Source organism: Lepus europaeus, chromosome 13 (genome assembly GCF_033115175.1).
Source record: "Lepus europaeus isolate LE1 chromosome 13, mLepTim1.pri, whole genome shotgun sequence".
Lineage (NCBI taxonomy): Eukaryota > Metazoa > Chordata > Mammalia > Lagomorpha > Leporidae > Lepus > Lepus europaeus.
The window spans coordinates 16,424,669-16,444,471 of NC_084839.1; positions in this window are offsets into that span (position 1 = coordinate 16,424,669).

Sequence of the window (19,803 nt, forward strand, 5' to 3'; positions counted from 1 at the left end):
TTCCTGGCTTTGGTTTGGCCCAGCGCTGGCTGTTGCGGCCATCTGGGGAGTGAACCAGCAAATAGAAGATCTCTCTCTCTCTCTCTCTCTCTCTCTCTCTCTGTGTGTGTGTGTGTGTGTAAATCTGACTTTCAAAATAAATAAATAAATAAACCTTTTTAAAAAAGAGTTAATTGCTAGACAAAAGTATTGGAAACTCTCTATATAATATAATGTCATTGCCACAAATCCAACCTCTAAATATTCTAGTGACATTGAATTATGGCTCTGTGGTCGTCCCTCTTATTTCCTGGGAGGTCATGATGTTGAAGTAAACACGATACAGTTAGATGAGAGCAATGGGAAAGCAGACATTAGATGCTGGAGGCCTTAAGTGCCAAAGTGAAGAAACAGATGTCTCCCCCTGGGCAGTAAGGGGTCCTTCCCCAGAATGTCTGTTTCACCCTCTTGGTGTCTTAGAGCACCTTGTGCTTTGTGTGAGGACTCACAGGACTGGCAAACCGCTCTCCATGGGACACAGGATCCCAGCCGTGAGAACACGCTGCAAACTCTCTCATGCAAGCCCCTCACTGCCTAAGGAAGACAGTGAGGCCCACATTCAGTCGCATGCCCCTGGTTGCAAATTTAAGAAGGCCGGGGGCCCCAGCAGGGTCGTCTCCTCCAGGAGGCCTGTGGTTTTATGTGTGTGAGAAAGCAGATTTTGTTTAAGTACACCTTGCTCCTGCCCCCACCTCCAGCCCTGCTCCACTACCCCTTCTTTATTCATTGCTAACAGATGCTGTGGAGGCCAGGGCAGGCGCACACGGGCTCCCACACAGGTGAGAAGAGGGAAAACTGATGAGCTGCCGCAGAGCAGTGCGGATGAGGGCCTCGGCTTTGAATTCTGACTCCCCGCTTTCTCCTCCCCGACCCATGCTTTCCAGACCCTCAGACACCTTCTGTTCTGTGTCCTTCACATCTGAGAACAGCCCAGATAAAAGGAAGTCTGTGCAAACTGCTAACGACTTGGTGTTCCTCCTGACAACCACACTGGGGCTGGGTAACTTGTCTCTGGGCCCCTCCCGAGGTGTCCAGCTAAGTGTTAAAGAGAGAGAGGCTCATGCTGGGAACCCCAGGCCAAGAAGTCCTCACTGTGCTTAAAGCCACCTGCACTGAGGCTGAAAATACGTCCTGTCTCCATGGCCCAAACCACCCTGAGCCAGAGGCGCAGCAGGGCAAGGCCCAAGAAAGAGGTGAAGAATAGGCCCGAAACAAACCTTGAGTAAGGTGCTCATGGCCACAGGTCTTCCTTGAATCCACCTGACATCCACCTGGGCACCGTAACACCCTGACTTTGCACAGTGTCACAGGAGAGATTGCCCTGGAGGCACAAGCCTTCGGTCCTGCCAGGTAGCAGCTGCTCCCCTAATTTCTGCCTAAGTCCTGACCATCCCAAGAGCCTACATCAAGGGACTTCTCCTCTTTGAATCCCTCTGTGATCTCCACCTGAGGTGGTCACCACTGCCTCTGAGCTCAGTGATCCCACTGGAACTCACAGCACTTTGTGCTTGAGGGACTTGTGCATACATCTAATACCCCCTCATATCCATATGAGCCTCTCCCTCTCATATCCCAGACCAGAGTGCACAGCACAGCTGTAGCTCAAGAAATATGCATTGGATAAATTACAAACAGGAAATGATGATGAATTTAGCATCAGAGACACTGCATTGGAATCTGGCTCTGCCACGCCTACCAGCTGTGCAACTGACTGTCTGTAACTACATACCTGCCTTTGGGACCGGCTTTGACCTGGCGGTTAAGATGCCTTCATCCCCTGCCGGAGTACCTGGGTACAAAGACTGGCTCCAACGTCTCACTCCAGCTCTACCAGACTGAACTCATTCCTGTGCCCTACAACATCACCCCTACAGGGTAAAACAAGAAACCTGGTGTTAGAGGACTATGTCAATTACCACTCAGTTCACAAGTAAACTGACAGCACAATTGTGGTTTTGCTCTTTATTATTATTACTCCTAGTTTTGTTACTGTGAACAATGGGTGCCAGAAGGAAGGCCCCTGTGAGGAAGTCCCTTTCAGGGACTCAAGAATCTCTGTGAAGGAATTGGCTTCATTTGTTCAGGAACTGAGGTTAATTTCCACGCAGAGTGAAAGTACAGACAATCCTCAGCCCCAAAACTGGAGAGATTGGGCTGACTCCTCTCCACCCACCCACCCTGAATGCGTTGACCCACTGGTGTGATGTGCCTGCTAACATGACCCCAGGAGGCCTTGCATCCTCAAGGTGGGCAGAGACCACCTTCCTGGGATCTCTGGTTATGTGCATGGAAGTTTAAAAAGAGGGCATGTGCTTTGTCAAAAAAGTTAAGACGTGCTTTGTTTTGAATCCAGAAGCTAAGCATCTGGTGAAATTTGGGACAACATTCAGGGTTGCCTCTGGGAGAGAAAAGAGGGGCAGGGGGATTAGCAGAAACATTAGAACTAGAGAAAAAGAGCCAGTGCTGTGACATAGCAGGTAAAGCTGCCACCTATGGCCCTGGCATCCCATATGGGTGCCAGTTCAAGTCCTGGCTGCTCTACTTCAGATCTAACTCCCTGGTAATGAATCTAGAAAAGCAGTGGAAGATGGCCTAAGTGCTTGGGCCCTCACACCCACGTGGGAGACCCAGAACAAGCTCCTGGCTCCTGGCTTCAGACTGACCCAGCTCCGGCCACCGTAGTAGCCATTTGGGGAGTGAACCAACATATGGAAGATCTCTCTCTCTCTCTCTCTCTCTCTCTCTCTCTCTCTCTCTCTCTGTTGGTCCTGTACCTCTGCCTTTCAAATAAATAAATCTTTAAATAAATCTTTAAAAAAAAAAGTACTATAAAAAACAATAGGAGGAAGTGGACGGGAAAAAGGCAGACCCGGGTCTCTCCTAAGCCTTGTGCCTGTGGATGCCCTCTGCTTCTAAGTCAGAATTCTGGGAAACATTCTTGCTGGGATGATGAGGAAGGTGGTCCTTATTTTGGCCAATGGCACTAGCTAAGAAATCAACCCGGGTATTCCGGAGCATTATTTTCTACACCAAGCAACAGAGATGGAGGAAGGTAGGCTTTCTGCACTGCTGGCTACCACTGCCTGCCCAGGGCTTCACCAGCCCCCTGCTCCACCTCTTTGACACCAGCCCTGCATGTTCGTCTCTCCATGGGATAGAAAGCGAGGGCAGCAGGCATTAGTCAGGCAGATGTCTTGAGGCTCTCTCTTCCTGGATGTGTTTCCTGGTCACCATACTGAGCTTTCCTCAAAGCCACTTTGTGGACCTGACTGGGTGAGGTCATCCACAGGTGTTCTACAGTACACAAATCTCAAGGAAAATCTAGCCCTTGGGTGTGAATGCTTAGAAAGTGCTATTCTGGGGACCCAGGCATTGGAGAGGCTTCGTTTCCGTCTAAGGAATGAAACTGTCCCAGAACGCCCAACCTGCTTTTCTGCCTTCGATGTACAGTCTGGAAGAACTATTTAGACATTTTAGCTACTAGCTTTATTGTGGCTTCAGTAGCACAGTATGAGCAGTAATTCTTCTGTCTCAAGACTAAGAAAAATCAGTCCTCCAATATGTAGTTACCAAGCCGTTCCTGCCTTGAAATGTCCCTGCCCACCCTTCCCCTAACCCCATAGCAAGGCACATGTACCTGTTCTGTGCACTCACATCGACCCATCTTGACCTGTGCTTCTGCACTTACTACATGGTAAGAAATTATTTGCTAAATTGTTAATTCTATGACTTCCTCAGTAGACGGTAAACTCTTAGAGACCGAGAGTCCTGTCTGTTTTTCAGTTGTGGTGGTTCAAGGGCTTAATGAAATATCTACCAATTAACAGGTGCTCAGTTAATGTTTGTGCCATAAACGAAAGGCCAAACTCTTTAAGGAGCCAGAAGTGTAGAAAAACCATTGAACCTCCCAAAACAATTAAGAAAATAATAGTAATGAAATACATTTACAGCTAAATGGATAAAATAATCAAAAAATAAAATAAGATTGATAGAAATAACACGGCATTAAATTTAGCAGGTGCTAAATGTGTTGAGTATTTTGCAGACATTTAATTTCCTTAATGCCCTGTGAATTCAACAGCATAATCCCAGTGTTTCACTGTGGGAATGCAGTCCACAAGAGGAAATCTCCATCTGAGACTCTCTTTAAAAAAGAATAGATTACCTAAATGAAAGATCTCTGTGAGTGGCCGGTGCCGTGGCTGAATAGGCTAATCCTCCACCTGTGGCGCCGGCACTCCAGGTTCTAGTCCCGGTCGGGGCACCGGATTCTGTCCCGGTTGCTCCTCTTCCAGTCCAGCTCTCTGCTGTGGCCCAGGAGTGCAGTGGAGGATGGCCCACCCGCATGGGAGACCAGGAGAAGCACCTGGCTCCTGTCTTCGGATCAGCGCAGTGTGACGGCCGCAGCGGCCATTGTGGGTGAACCAACGGAAAAGGAAGACCTTTCTCTCTGTCTCTCACTGTCCACTCTGCCTGTCAAAAAAAAAAGAAAAAGAAAAAAAAAAAGATTTCTGTGAGTGAGATCCCAGCAGAAAGAACAGGCCATCAAGGAAGGAGGTACCTTTCTCTGAAGGGAGGAGAGAACTTCCACTTTGATTATGGCCTTGTCTAAATAACATCGGAGTTTGTGAACTCAAGAGGCTTCCCTGGCAGCTCATGACAAGCGCCTCGGGTGATTCCTGACATCATAAATAAGAGTGTCAATTGTTAAATCAACAACTGGAGTCACTGTGTACTTACTCCCCATGTAGAATTTCTGTCCTTAACGTGTTGTACTATGCGAATTAACGGTAAAACTAGTACTCAAACAGTGCTTTATACTTTGTGTGTCTGTGTGGGTGCAGTCTGTTGAAATCTATACTTAGTATATACTAAGTTGATCTTCTGTATATAAAGATAATTGAAAATGAATCTTGATGAAGAATGGGGTGGGAGAGGGATTGGGAGATGGGATGGTTGCGGGAAGGAAGGAGGTTATGGGGGTGAAGCCGCTATCATCCAAAAGTTGTACTTTGGATATTTATATTTATTAAATAAAAGTTAAAAAATATATATATTATAAAAAATTTTTGACCTCTGAAACTAGTTTGGAAAGCAGTACCTAAAACTTTTTCAGTTAGTGGTACCAAAAGCCTCTTACAGTTTAATGTCACCAGATTTAATTTTTTAAAGATGTATTTATTTATTTGAAAGGCAGAGTTACAGAGAAAGGTAGAGATAGAGAGAGAAAGAAGTCTTCCATCTGCTGGTTCACTCCTCAAATGGCCTCAACAGCCAGAGCTGAGCTTATCTGAAGCCAGGAGCGAGGAGCTTGTTTCGAATCTCCTACATGGGTGCAGGGCCCAAGCACTTGGACCATCCTCCACTGCCTTCCTAGGCCACAGCAGAGAGCTGGACTGGAAGAGGAGCAACCGGGACAGAATCCAGTGCCCTGACCGGGACTAGAACCTGGGGTGCCAGCGCCACAGGTGGAGGATTAGCCAAGTGAGCCACAGAGCCGACCTAGATTTAATTTTGTAATTGGAATGTGGGCTTCTGTATTGTAGCAAACACAAATATAATAATAATAATTGCATATTAAATATATTTGAATGTTTAATTGTTTATTATTATGTTGATATCAAATTTAATATTTGCATTGAACATATATTTTTAAATAATATAATGACTGCATATTATAATTATATTATCTAATCTACTACAATTTGTGTAAGTTATACATAAATTAATATTTGTATAGATTTTTAAATTGCATTGCATATTAAATATGGACTTTTCTAAATAAAATGGTTAAGTTATTGTAATTGGAACATGACATCATATCAATTCCTGATAATCCTGTGCACGACTTCTTCTGAGAACCTGGCCATGCTCTTATTCATCTAAGCAGCCCAATCTGAAGTTGGTTTATGGTCAAAAAGAAACTCAGCAGGAGGCCCCGCCTTTGAGACTGGCCTCTCTTCCCTTAAATACATAAAAACCTCACAAACGTCAGTTATTTGCATCCGCATGTCTCAGACTGACTCATAATCAGTAACTTTGGTGTAGCCATTTAACTGAGCAGTTAAGCTGTCTGCTGCTCATATCAGAGACCCTGGGTTCAATATTTGCCCCAGACTCCTTGCTCCAGCTTCCTGCTAATGCAGACCCAGGGAGGCAGCAGTGATGGCTCAAGGCACTGGATTGCAGCCAGCCACTGAGTTCCCAGCTCCTAGCTTCAGCTTGACCCAGCCCTGGCTGCCACATGCACTTGGGGATGAATTAGCAAATGGGAGCTCTCTCTTTCCCTCCTTCCCTGTCTGTATTTCTATCTCTCTGTGTCTGCCTCTCAAATAATGAATATATTAAAAAAAAAAAAATCGGCAACTTCATCAGCTGCACTTCCAATGCGGGGAGTGGTGGAATTGGAAAAGGCAACTTCGGAACTTGAAAGCAATGATAGAACAGGTGATTCCTTTTGTTTCTGCAACTTCTGTCCAGAACGTCTTTCCCTGCTACTGTTCCTCAGGCTCCGGAGTGTGCTGTCCCCTTGGAGGCAAGCAAGGGCTTGCAGCAGGCTTTTGTTGACATGAATTCCACGTTGCCTGGTGCTTTTGTTTGTTTCACACATAATTCACATTTTTGTGTCTTTTATGCCTTTTTCATAGTCCTTCCTGAAGCAATGTCCTGGCTTCCATCTGGGACTCCCCTTCTGGAGTCAGGGTCCCTGCAGATCGCTGGGTTAAGGGTGTTGATAGAACACTCAGCAGGATGGAGCTGACCCATTAGGGACTAAATTCCTTCACAATAGAGATTAAAAATCTTCTAGGATCAGACCCCAACAGGTGGCCCAGCCCTCAGGGCGCAATATGGAGTCAAATTAGATTCCTTTTCTCCTCATTTCTGAAGGGTTTTTCATAAAAATTACTGAGGGGAAGAAGAGGGAGGAAATTGTTAGTTTTAGTTGAGGCTTAGATGGGACCCCAAATAAGTCAGAAACAGATGTAGGAGGTGTAGTGGGCATTATTGGTGGGCCCAAGGAGCCTGCTTAAGCTCAGCAGGTTTGTCACAACTCCTTAAATGTCCTTGCATGAAATGTCCTGAAAGTGTAGCCTATTTTTCTATCACCCAGCTTCAGGATACTTAAGTGCAACTTCTAAACACAGTTTTTTATAGTTTAAACCAAATTTCGTGCTAGGCCCTGACTTCATGAGCATTCAGAACATTGAAACCAGAAGCTGCATTTGCTCCAGCTTCCTCCACACGTAGGACTCTATGCTGACAACACAGGCACCCTGTTAAGGGGTCGCTCACTAACTCACAAAGTTGCACATGTCCTTCACAGTTTTTGTGATTGAGACCTTAAGCACAAGTCTCTGTGTTCCTCTGACAAGTGGAGTTTCTGGTTCAAAGTCACAAAGAACAAAACTCTTCCTTTAACCACAGTTGGATCACATGCACAGTTTTGGTGCATGAAATTTGCACTTGGTCTCACCTGAGTTCGAGTCCCATCTCTGCCACTTACTCACTTAAGTGGCACAATTATTTAAGTTCTCCAACTCTCAGTCATCTGAAACATGAGCAGAGTATCAGATTCTACCCCTAGGTCATGTTTTTAGCAGGTATGATGAGGCAGGGCAACAAGGCGAGAAGGAATACCGAACCTTCAATCAGAAGACCTGGTGCTCTGTCAGGCTTTACCAGTGGGAGGTCATATGACTTATGCAAGTCACTTCATTTTCCTGCAACTCATTCCTTCCCTCTCTATAATGTCCCTCCTAACACTTGCTCTGTCTGTCGGCATCTAGGCACTGTTACAGAGATCAAAGGCAGCTGCGTGACTTTCACATGTGTGTACCTCTGGGTTTATGATACAGCTCCAATGCAGGCCTAAGCAAACATGCAGTGCTTAATAAAAGCCCGTGCACTGAACTGCATCTGTGCTTTCTGCATGAAAGTTTAGGAACTGTGGGCTGAGAAGGGACGAGGCTGATGAGATGAGCTTTACCATTTGGCAGGCTATCTGGAGGATAAAGTCCATAGACAGGAGAAAGAATGTGTTTGGCTTGCAGGAGACAGATCTGGGATCTAGGAAAGGATGTGGGCGTTACCTGTTGTAAAAGTGCTGGGAGCGCGACAGTGATGATAAAAGCAGATCCCTGGGCTCCGGAAGGTACTTAGTAGCTATCTCAGCGGTGCTGATGAGAGGGGCTTCCAGCAGAGGTGGGTAAAAGCGCCTGCAATGCTGAGGAGGCTGATAGGAACTGGGCTGAGGCCAGGGGCCACCCAGCCAGGGGAGGTTTCTCAGGTGAGGATGTTGTCAGCAGAAACTCAGCATCTGCAGGGTTTAGAGAAAACAAAACAAGTGAGGGACTTGTCAGAGGACAGAATCCAGGGCCGTGCCCTCAACCCCCTCCACCCCTCTTTAATTCCCCAAGTGCACTCGTCTTTCGAGACTGAGTTCAAAGTGAAGCTTCCTCAGCTCTAGAACTCGAAGGCGTCCACCCCTTTCTGAAGTTTCCAGAGGGACTCTTTTTGGAGCAAGCCATATGGTAATTACAAATTTGGAAAGATGACTTCTGCACCATTGATCCATTACTGGCTGCAAATTAAGGTCACTTAACATTTTACCAGAAAAAAAATATATAATGTTTTCAGACACCTAACCTTCGCTGCAACCGGTGTTAGATGCTATGTTCAAAGGCACACCGGGTTCTAGTCCCGGTCGGGGCACCGATCCTGTCCCGGTTGCCCCTCTTCCAGGCCAGCTCTCTGCTGTGGCCAGGGAGTGCAGTGGAGGATGGCCCAAGTCCTTGGGCCCTGCACCCCATGGGAGACCAGGAGAAGCACCTGGCTCCTGCCATCGGATCAGCGCCATGCGCCGGCCGCAGCGCGCTACTGCGGCGGCCATTGGAGGGTGAACCAACGGCAAAAAGGAAGACCTTTCTCTCTGTCTCTCTCTCACTGTCCACTCTGCCTGTCAAAAATAAAAAAAATTTAAAAAAAGGCTTTTGTGTCTTGTTACATTGTTACTTTCTAAGTCCTGAGGCTGCTGCTCACTTTTCTATGCCGAATACCTGGCATAACACCCAGCCTCCTTTTCTCCACCAAGGCCCTGCCTCCTTCCTTCTCCTCCCTCAGTTTCTTCCCTGATAGCCTTCCAGTCCTTGCACTGGTTCACAGAATGCTTTTCTGCCAGGCTGCCTCTAGGAAAGGACCAAGCCTCCCGGAAGAGACTGTGCACTCTCAAGTAAGAACTGAGCTGGAACTCTGTGCATCTTCATCTTCCACTGCGATTCCAACACAGCTGTCCACAAGTGGTTCACTTAATTAAGGCTGGTACGTTCAGTGGAAAGAGCAATATGGTTGAGAATTGATGCAAGAAATGAGCAGCTAACAAAGTTCCCTCAGTGAGAACAATAGGTCTTGTATACAGAAGGTACTTGGTAACTATCTGTTCAATACATTCTAGCAACCCAGGGCAAAAGTAATATTTATTGAATACCCAAAATGGAAAAATTAGGTAGGGAAGAACTAGGGGAGAAAGCAGTTACTGATGATCAGAGCTTCTTTTGCATCAGGCAGAGCCTCCCACATCAAATGTTGACTTTCCTTGCACAGTCTAATCAAGGGCTCACTACACTCCTGGCACCTCCAACCCTGGGAGGTGTTGGAAAAGGTCTCTGGCACTTTCTGTGAGCAGCAGCCTAGAAAGGCTGCTAATGGGAGGCAAAGAGAAGCCACCAGGGCTGATCCTCACTGTGAAACCCCTTTCTACCTTCCTTTCACCTCTGACCATATTCTGCTGTAGGGATGCTTTCTAAGGGATGGAATGCGGCCTTGCTTCAAAGTCGTCTTACCTAAACTCCATTGTGTGTTGCCTATGGAATACTGCATTCAAGGAGGGGGATGATCCATTTGTTTCTCACTCTGGGTTGCATGTAAGTGCCAAGTTCCTGCTTTGGTTTACTCATATAACAATTATTGAAAAAGTGCCTTTCACGTTCCTGGCATAGTTGTAAATACTTTCTATATTATTTAGCCATCATATCAACAGCTATGAGATGACTATTGCTATCTCCATTTCTCAGCTGAAGAAGTATAAGCAGAGAGAATTTCATCATTAACCCAAGGTCACACAGCTAATAAGTAATAAAGTTAAGTAAGCATCCATATTTTCTACAGCAAAGACCAGCATTCTCTTCCTGCTGTATTTGCTTTTAAGTGGATATTAATACTTATGAGTTCATAATTATGAAAAATTCTTATGAAATGCCATGAACCTCATGGTAGGGAGGCTATCTACAGTTTTAAGTTTAACACTTAACTTATTCATCTAACACTAAATATTTTTAGTGTTTATAGCAATGAAGCATCTTTATTGTTTAATTTTGAATTTTACCAGTACTCTCAGCAATCTTCCTAACACTACTTCTCATTAGACTTCCATGGGAAAATACTCCCTATGCCCCCTTCTCTTTCATGACTCCTCAACAGGTACAAACACTATGATTACCTTCTTTCAACTGCAATCCACAGGACAGGGTCACAGCCTTGGTGGTGGTAATCCACACATACTAGGGACTCAGGAACATATAAAATTGCTTTCAGGGGCTGCTTAACACAAATCTGGAACTTCGTGAAAATGCGTACTATAATTATAACCAACACTCACCATCTTGGAGAGGCCTGAGTGTGTGGCAAATTGAGACTGAAGATTATGCAAGTGGCAGGCTTAGGTCTTTACTCAATCAGCTTTGACATAAATCTGGGAATAAGTGCCTATTCTCTGGCCCGATCATCTGGCTTATAATCGAGTAGGTTTTGGATTTGTGCAGTTTGGAGTAAAAAAAAAAAAATTCCAAAGTATCCAATAAAAACAAGAGCTTAAAATGGGAGACATTGACACAAAGTAGTGTAAAAACATACTCTGTTCCAATAAAGGCAGCTGAAAGAATTCCCTTTTTTGTAGCTCTGAGGAAAAGTGATGACATATTTGGTCTCACACTGAATTCATGAAAACAGATATTTTTTGCAGAGGGTGAAAACATACTATCTGGTGTCATTTTCCAGCAACAAATGCTAGCATTTCACAACAGGTGAATTTTGGAAACCTGAGGGTACAGTGAGAGTGGGCACTCTTGCTAAAAATGGAGCTTTTGGTTACCTCTGAATGTTCACACCAGAAATTCCTGCAGACCAGTTTATTATTCCGTGTTGTTTCTGCCTGTTGAGAATTAAGTTTGAAATGCCTTCTCCTGACATATGGCATTTCACCTTGGTGCTCTTTCTCCATAGAAAAGTCCTGTCCATCTGTTTTGAGGCAGCTTGGCACTGGAATCTGATTCCTCTTGGAAACTTTAGGCTAGAACTGGTCATAACGCACATTAATCTCGGAGAAGCCTGCAGGTGGACACTTGCATTGTGCCCCACTGCTGGAAGTACAAGTGTCCCCACCCAACATGCTGCATGGTTAACCGCACAGTTAACTCTGTTCCCAGCAGCTCCCTCTTGCCTGCACGCCCCCAGCTCCCCATCCTGCTGCTGGGATAAGATCCCATGGCTTGTTTGCATAGTTTAGCCTGCTCAGGCTCCTGTTTAGCATTTGTTTTTCTTGGCATTTCAAAGCATTATGTTCATTTTTATTATACCCTTGACAGACCAAATCCTAGTGCCAGCAGGCCACAATGAAACAAACACTTACAATTTATAGAAGAAACTCAGATTATATTTTCCATGGAGCCTAGAAATTTCATCACCTGGTAAAATACTGCAGACAGGATAGTGGGCTTCCAGTGCACTTGTGTGACCTTCAGACTGGCCGCTGGGGTTAATTCCCTGTCAGTCACTGTGTGAGGAGTGTGTGTTTCTCCCTCTGTACACACACACACCACATACACACACACATATTCCTATTTAAAGTAAACTCTGCTGTAGATGCCTGTAACTTTCATGGTGTAGCCACAAACCCTCAAGAGAAGGACTGGTTTTAGATGCTGGGTCTTGCTTCAGAGAACACTTTTGTTTACTTGCTACTGTCCTCCTTTCTATTTCATGGAAACTCAGCTCCATTTCATCTCCAAATGGTAATTTTTTTAAAAAAAAAAAAAAGGTACTAATATGCAGTTGCCAAACTAAGATTAAAAATCCAAACACAGTGTCAGACATATCTGATTGCTATAATCCACAGGTTTTCTCCATCTGAGGGGTCTGGGTGGGGAGAGAGAGGCAAGGTAGTACATTTTTGTATTCCCAGTAGACTTTTTTAAAAAGATTTATTTATTTATTTTCAAGTCAGAGTTGAGAGAGAGAGAGAGAGAGTCTTTCATCTGCTGGTTCACTCCCCAGATGGATGCAACATCCAGGGCTGGGATGGGCTGAAGCCAGGAGACAGAGCTTGTCTCCCACATGAGTAAGGTGTCCAAGCACTTGGGCCATCTGTTGATGCTTTTCCAGGCCATTAGTAGGGAGCTGGACTGGAAGTGGAACAGCCAGCAATCGAATTGGCACCCATATGGGATGCCGGTGTCTAGCAGGCAGTAGCTTTACTCACTACACCACAATGCCAGTTCTGGCTGGTAGGCTTTTAAAATCAGTTCATGGAATTAACAACTTAATATGGTGCAGTTAATATTATTACTATTATCTCAACATCTTCCTTCCATTTGATTTTCCAGGGTTTATCAGTTGGTCTACTGTTTCCTCACATTTCTAAATGGATAGCTAAAAATAACATTTGCTATATTTCAAATAAAGACGAAAAAAGGAGAATAGAATGACGTATGCATGTGCACGCATACACACGCACAAACAGTTTTTCAATATAACATGTAGAAGGTGTGGATGAAGGAGCAAGAAGGGTTCATGGACACCAACAGCATTAAGAAAGTGGTTTCTTTGGCTCCAGGAATTTTTTAGGTTAATTTTTTGGGGAAGAACTACTTCTTTTGTGATGCTAAAAAAAACAATAAAATAGCTCCAGAAAGACCAGTCTTTTCCATTGCTTTGGAAGCCTTCCTAAGTGGTGGGCTAATGTGAGCATCATGGGACCAGGAGTAAAGAGGAAACGCTGAGGTGAGGAAACCAGTCCAACAGCCAACATAGAGAATGGTGTTGTGTCAGCTCACCATCCCTCTCATCTGTCTCTCTCAGAACGGGGAAGCCAACTGGCTAAGAAGAACACTTAGGGAAAAACAAGCTGGTGACAGGCTATGATGAAAATAGATTTGTCAAAGAAATCACTTTGCCTTATTGGTTCAAGTAGCATTGAAGTTTTTATGACTCCAGCGCGCAACCAAGAAGCCATTCTGCATGTAATATTGTATTAACGATACTTGCAAGAGACTGTTCAAGCAAATGAAGACTAGAGAAATCTATAGTTTCAAAGGCAGCTGACAGGAGGGATTAACACAACCAAACTTCCTACCCCATTCCTCAGCAACAGCTTCACACAAACCACGTCACTCCATTATTCTGCTCAATTTCTTTTGTGTTTCTCTTTGGGAGGATTCAAAGAATAAGATCAGGATACCAAGAAAGATAAATTGCAGTCTTTGCTTTGAGCAGTTGTGAGTGATTCCTTACATATTAGTTGTTGGGGAGGAGAGAGTTGGAATAGTGGTCATACAAGCTAGTACCAAATGAAAGCTGAAAGAACCTGAGCTCTGCAAAAATTCCTAAGGTATCTAACAAGGCTTAGGATGCTACCTGCCCCAAGATAAATTGTCCATTGTAGGTAAATGTTATTCAAAGGACAAGGATTAAGTTCTGTAGATACTGATGTTGATTGAGTATCTGTGAGAATTTCCAATTATAACTACTTGCTTGCATTTTTACAAAATGCAGCTTAAATTTCCTATTTCTTTGATTGTTATTCTTTCTCTAATACATTCCAATCATGGTTAAAACAAAAAGAAATCTGTGGCATATCATATCAAAACCATTGGTTCAAGGGGCTGGTGTGCAAAATTCAATGACAAACTTTTAAAAAACAAACCAACCACCCAATAATCAGTTGTTGTAAACTAAGCTCTTACATGACGTAGCATGGTGTCATGTACTTCACATATGACATTCTACTTAATAGTTGCAAAAGTGACATGACAAAAGTGTTAACTACTACCTCATTTTACAGATGAGAAAACTCAAGTGTCGGCAAGTAAGGTTTAATAGAAGATTCTCAGTTGGTGAATGTGGTACCAAGGTAGGGAGCAGGCATTCTGAGAGCCAGTCACGCAGGGAAGAATGGAGCCAGAGAAACTTCCTCAATGTGATTCTACTAGGGAGGGACTCATTTGGGCTTTGTATTGAAACAAATTAAGTATGGGGTCTGATGGGACCAGATCTTTGGGCTATTGCACTGTTTTACTCCAACTAATCTGTAGGTGAGATGTGTCTGGAAGTCAGATCCACACGGAAGGCTTCTGTAAAGCCATGGATGAGGAGCTGCCCCTGTTAACATGAACACTCTCTGGGGCCATCACTGGTCCTTAAATTTCACCACATGGAACACTGCCACTCCTGATGAAGTTTTCATGAGTCGGTAGAGAAGAAAAACAAGTACAGTAAATTAGGTGTATAAAATGTCAGGACAAAACTTCCATTCCTTTCGTCTGAGGTTATATGGTTATACTCTTTCTGTACTTTCTGGTAGTAAATTACCCTTTATATATATATATATGTGTGTGTGTGTGTGTGAGAGAGAGAGAGAGAGAGAGAGAGAGAGAGAGAGAGAATGGGAATAGAAGATGATCTGCTTTGGGTTTCAGAATTTTTTTACTTATTAAAATAAAAACTTGCAATATTAGAATACCTATAAGTACTTCCCACACTTTTATTTTATTATTTTACTGGTCTATGAAATTCAAAACTCTTCCCCCCACTGATTCATGGAGCATATAGAATTCATGGAGCACATAGAATTAGGTGCAGTGGATAAAATGCTCTTTTTGTCTCTGTATCTATGTCGCTTTGACTTTACATCCTGAATTTTCTACCCCTCCCCATTGAGTCTGTCTGGTCTGTAACTTTGGTGGTTCAGTGGCCTGGAATCCATGATATGGCAGTTTGAAGTCAAGGCTGCACAAGACCTTGATGTCCTCTACTCTCTCTTTGAAATCTGCCTCCTGCACCTTCACAAGTCCTGGCTATCTGCAAAGATACCTGCCCAGATGCCCCCAGCACCCCAACCATCAAGAACCCATTAACTACCAGAAGCAGAGTCATCAGCACAACAGATCAAGTCCCCAACCCACAGAAGCACCACTAAATAGAAGTTTATTGCTTTAAACCTCTCAGACTTAAGGTGGTTTGTTATATTACTGACTAACTGATGCAATCACATCCACAGGCGTGCGCTAGAAACTGGAACAGATATTACACCTTGTTACTCATCTAAGCTCTGACACCAACCTTGGGATGATTCCTCAAACATATAATTTTATCTAAGAGGCAACTTTGTAATCATCTTTCCTGACCCTATTTTAAAGTTGAACAGATGTTGGTGTGGGGCCAGCACTGTGGTGTAGTGAGTAAAGGTGCTGCCTTTGATGGCAGCATCCTATATGGGTGCTGGTCTGAGTCCTGGCTGCTGCATTTCCAATCCAGCGGCCTGGGAAAAGCAGCAGAAGATGGCCCAAGTGTTTGGGTTCCTGTCACCCACATGGAGGACCCAGATGAAGCTCCTGGTTCATGGCTTCAGCCTGGCTGAGCCCTGGCAGCCTGGTAGCTATGGCCATCTGGAGTGTGAACCAGCAGATGGAACATCTCTCTTTCTCCCTCTCCCTCTCTCTCTCCCTCTCCCTCTCCCTCTCCCTCTCTCTCTCTCTCTCTCCCTCTCTCTCTCTCTCTCTCCCTCTCTCTCTCTCAGTCTCCCCCCATCCCGTAACTCTAACTTTCAAATAAATAAATGAATAACTTTTATTAAAAATTTCTGTTGCACAGCTAATGGAAGTATTAAAGCATTATATGTCCATACATCTAGTTGTTGGAAGCAGTAAGTCTAGAAACCTAAAACAACAGACAGAACTATTTCTGTAACTGCCCTGAGCACTCCAAAATTACCCGCAATTATTTATGTCACAGCAATTAAGTGATGTTTGCATGACACTATCAGTGGCACTATTAATTACTCTGTCCATAAATGTGATTAAATTTTAGGAGATGTTTCTTTGATGAAAGAACAGAGACCCCACTCCTGGCATGCCATGCCACTCCCATTGTAAGTTAGAAATATGCTTCGTCTACTGGAGTGGTTAGAAGTCTGGAGGCTTCAATCAGAAAATCGGGCCCCAGTTCTGTCTTTGCCAGTTCCTGGCCTTTGGGCAATTTCTTTTCTTGCTCTGCTCCTCAGATACCTCATCTGTGAAGTAATCGGGCTGGACTCGTTGAACTTTAAGGTCCACACCATTCCAACAGCATCACAGCCCTTAATCTGGTCATTCTAAATGTTTGGAAACAAGGCCCAAAAGATAAATGCATTAAAACTCTCTGGAGACTGAAGGCCTGGTATCTAGTTAGTAGAGCCTAGCCTGCTGCTTTTCCAAAACCCAAACAAAAGAAAATTTGGTTTACAGGTGTTATTGTTATGGGTTACTGCAGGTTAATCTTCTAGAAATAAGATTTGTACATCTCTTTTTGCTAAGGTTGCTTTTGAGACCATTAAGAGTGTAGCTTTCCATAGCCATTAAATGTATTATGTGACTTTAGTTAAAGTCTATTCAAAGATCCACGTGAAAATAAAACCAGGCGCTGTGCACCCTCCATTGTGATATTTATCACTGGTGGTGCTCACATGAGTGCAGAGTGCCGTAAAACCCTGGAGGGGTTACCTTCGCTTAATAGCGTCCTTCCCTTTCACTCACCAGCCTCTTCTTATTGCAAACAGCTGCTTGGAAACGAAAAAACATTTTCTGTTTTCAAGGGGCGTTGTTGGCTCTCAGACTCCTTTACTCGTTTTATTTAACAAATGTTTAAGTTTAATCAAATTTCTAATTCCAAAAATGAGCCAACTTTGCATTTTGAATCACTAGCTAGTTAGTCCTGTGCATTTAGAATAGTAAAAAGGAATCAAGTTCAAGAGCATGCATGCATGTGTGTACACACACACACACACACATACAAGTCTGTGGCTCTTATGTCCTCAGCTTACTCCTGCAATGTTTCTCCCACCCCTTGGACCAGCTGGCTTCTGCCTACTCGGTGCTTTTGATGGCACCAGTTGACTCCACTTATGAAGATTTCCTTGAGTTGCGATAGAAAACTCATTTCCAATGACCCAGTGAAACTGCATCAGCACCAAAGAAAGGGAAGAAAACAAGCATCATATAAACTTTATTAGCACTCTTTATTGTGAAATAAACTAGGCTTACACTTCTTTTGGAGGGGAAAATGATAAACACAAAAAACATACCGTATTTTTACTTACTAATGTGCACTTGTACAATGCAAGGCATGCTGTTTTACAGGCAGTAGCATATAAAATACTTTTTCCAGATGTGGATTCATAATTCTCCAAAGACTATAATAGTTATCATAAGATTTATGGAGGATAATTTATTAATCACATTTTTTTCTTTTAGAGATCTGTTTAGTAAGATGAAAGAGAACTTTAAAATGTCATTTTAACCAAATGTAGATGGCATAATATCAAGTTACTCCTTTTGTTCAAATTATTTTTAATGACTTTATTTGTTGTATTGCCTCCACAAGTCAGTACTAACTTGGTGGTAATGCTCTCTTCAGGAAATCTCTTCAGGTTCTTAAAGTAAAATAGCATGGATCTATTTTAAACACTAAATGAACTCAACTGTGTGAGTTGATTAGCATTCACTTATTTGAGGGACACATGAGCTACTGGAACTTCTTTTTATAAGATTTAGAGGAGACAAATCTTATGAAAACCAGTGTGCTGAACGTTTCTATAGTTTCCTCGACAGAAACTCAGAGCCCCACTTGTGTCTGAGGTGCCATAAGTAACACATTGTTAAATAAGGTTTTCAGACATGGGACCTTTTAATCTGGCTTGGATTATTTAAAAACACAGCTGTGCCAAGTACATATTGAGTGCTCTTGTCATGTAATTAATTAAAACCGTTCAAATGACCCTCTTTATGTCATTTCTTTGTTTGATGTAAATTTTGCACTGCCAAAGGAAAAAAGACAATTCTGCAAAGCAAGGGACTCTGGTCACACAAGGACTTGTTCTTCTTTGCAATCCACTGCTCCCTGGTCAGGAGTTGACACTAGACAATAGGTATGGAGAGTTATTGGGTGCATATACTTTTCTTCCTTCATCTAACAAGAAGTCTTGCCACAGCCATCAGTTTTCTGATCTCTGATATCACCCATTTTGCAAAGTTATCACAAAAGTTAAAACAGCATAGGGCCAGTGCTGTGGCTCACTTGGTTGGTTAATCTTCTGCCTGAAGCGCCGGCTTCCCATCTGGGCTCTGGATTCTAGTCCCAGTTGCTACTCTTCCAGTCCAGCTCTCTGCTGTAGCCCAGGAGAGCAATGGAGGATGGCCCAAGTGCTTGGGCCCCTGTACCCGCATGGGAGACCAGGAAGAAGTACCTGGCTCCTCACTTCAGATCGGCGGGGCGAGAGCTGTGTTGGCCATTTGGGAAGTGAACCAACAGAAGGAAGACCTTTCTCTCTGTCTCTCTCTCTCTCACTGTCTATAACTCTACCTGTCAAATAAAAAAAAAAAAGAGTTAAAACAGTGTGTACAAGTCACCTTCAGTCTGGCTTGAGGTCAGTATCAAATAAACAGGAGCATATAAGCGTGTGAAGATTTTTTTTAAAAAATGTGAAGAAGCAATACAGTCAAGTAGTGGCTGTTGATAAATCTTAAATTTATTAGTAATCAGAAACAGTGTGGTCAACTATTGTAAGCTTTGCAAAAGGCACCAAGATGGAATGTATGTTCCAAAGTGTTTATAATCTTTGATCCTCCTGCTAACAAAGACTCCAGCAGGCAGTCAAGATGGGTCAACTAACTGAATCTCTACCACCCATATTGGAGACCTGGATTGAGTTCCTGGCTCCCAGTTTCAGCCTGGCTCATTCCCAGCCATTGTGAGCATTTGGGGAAGAACTAGTTTGTTGGAGATTCTCTCGCTCTCTCTCTACCCCCCTTCCCCTCTCTGCCTCTCCTTTTCCTCTGTTTCTTATAAAGATAAATAAAAGACTTCAAAAATAAAATAATTGTATAATTGGAGCTGCTGAATCGCTGGGAGATAAGACCATATGCTCAGAAGAAAGGATCTGAGAAATAAAGAACCAGTCTCAGCTTCCATGTAGAGTCCTAGGACCTCTTGGGAGCTCCAAGGGAAGTCCATGGTTACTATCAGCATCAGTTTCCAAAGAAGAAGATCTTCTGCTTCTGATGACTGTAATTGTTCCACTTCAGATGTGGACTTACTATGGCCGTGTTCTCTTAAACAGGAACCACTGCAGGGGACACAGCCACACAGCTCACCCTTAAGCCCACTGCAACAGCCTCTGCCCTGCAGTAGTTCTCTCTTCATACGTCTGTCCACACCACAAGCCTGTGAGCTCCCAGAGGGCAGCAATTATTTTTTGTTCCCCAAGATCAAGAGCAGCATCAGTAGTCAGGGAGTACCTATTGAATGGTCTGTCCTTGTCAAGAGGAGTGTGTTTATTCAGATTTTCATTACCATAGAAAATATATGAGGAAACCAACACTACAAAACAAAAAAGTCCATTACTTCACAGTTTTGGAGATTCAGGTCCAAGTCCAAGAACCCATTGGTTTGGACGCTGGT